Genomic DNA, 1635 nt, shown 5'->3' on the forward strand with positions numbered 1-1635 from the left:
GAGCCGGGGGCCACACGTGTGCCAGGAGCGCGTGACGGAGCCGGGGTCAACGCTGGGGCAGGGCCGCCAAAAACAAACACCACTAAAAACCCCAAACACGGCCCCAGCCCCAGAGCCGCGGAGCGGGGTCAGGATTGTCATGTTTTGGCGGATAAATGATGGGAAAACGGGCTCTGGTGTTTTTGGGGAATGGCGGAGTGCCGGAGTGTGTGGTGTTGATATTCCTGGGTGGGCAGGGATGGGGTTTGGGATCCCAATCAGGAGCGATCCCACTGTGACAGGAATCAGCAGATGAAGATGGAAAACAGAAGCCATGATGAGAGGAGGGAACTTTCCGGTCGTGTCCGTGTGGTGCTTTGGAATGCCGGGATGGATGGATGGACAAATGGACAGATGGACGGACGGACGAATGGATGGATGGGATGGGGTCAGTGCCGGGGTAGGGTTGCCAAAAACAAACACCACTAAAAACCCCAAACACGGCCCCACAGCTGCAGAGCGGGGTCAGGATTGTCATGTTTTGGTGGATAAATGATGGGAAAACGGGCTCTGGTGTTTTTGGGGAATGGCGGAGTGCCGGAGTGTGTGGTGTTGATATTCCTGGGTGGGTAGGGATGGGGTTTGGGATCCCAATCAGGAGCAATTCCCACTGTGACGGGAATCAGCAGATGAGGATGGAAAACGGGAGATGTGATGAGAGGAGGGAACTTCCCGGTCGTGTCCGTGCAGTGCTTTGGAATGCTAGGATGGATGGATGGATGGATGGATGGATGGATGGATGGATGGATGGATGGATGGATGGATGGATGGACGGATGGACAGATGGTCAGGCTGAGATCCATGGAATGACCGTCTCCCACCCTTGGCCTTCCCATCCCCGGAGCGCGCAGAAATCTCAGCCCGCGCTGAGGGATCTCCAGTAGGATTCCATTGGGAATAATTCCTTTTCCGGCTCGAGGAAGGGCAGGGATGGGAGCAGCATTCCCACATCCCTGGAGTAGGAATCTCTGGCACTCTCCAAGGTCACGACACGGGATTCCAGGGATCCAACCCCTCCATCCTGGCGTCCATGGGCTCTGGTGATTCCGTGGGCTCCGGTGATTCTGTGGGCTCTGGATAACACCATTTTCCTGTGTTTATTGCCGTCTCCATGCGCTGCTTCCCACACATGGGATCGGGGAATTGGGGCTGTCGGGGAGATGTGGGGCCCCATCCCAAGGCTCCGGTTTGGGAAGGGCATCCAGGAACTCCCCGGAGCGCCGGGCTCCGGCATTCCGTGCGAGGTGACATTTGGGGTGACATTCCGGGTGGCAGGGAGCTGGGGAGGTGACACCGTCCTGGATGGTGGGGACAGAAGGGGAGAATTCCTTAGGGGAAGAGGAGAAATGCAGGGGGATCTCGGGGGCTCGTTCGGTTCTGGAATAGGGAGTGGGAAATGAAAATAAATTAAAATAAAGTAAAATAAAGTAAAATAAAGTAAAATAAAGTAAAATAAAGTAAAATAAAATTTTACTTTAATAAAATAAATAAATTAAATTATATAATATATAATATATAATATATAATATATAATATATAATATATAATATATAATATATAATATATAATATATAATATATAGTGAATATATAATAT

This window comes from Malurus melanocephalus, unplaced genomic scaffold (assembly GCF_030028575.1).
Source record: "Malurus melanocephalus ecotype Western Australia unplaced genomic scaffold, MMel_1.1 scaffold_1349, whole genome shotgun sequence".
NCBI lineage: Eukaryota > Metazoa > Chordata > Aves > Passeriformes > Maluridae > Malurus > Malurus melanocephalus.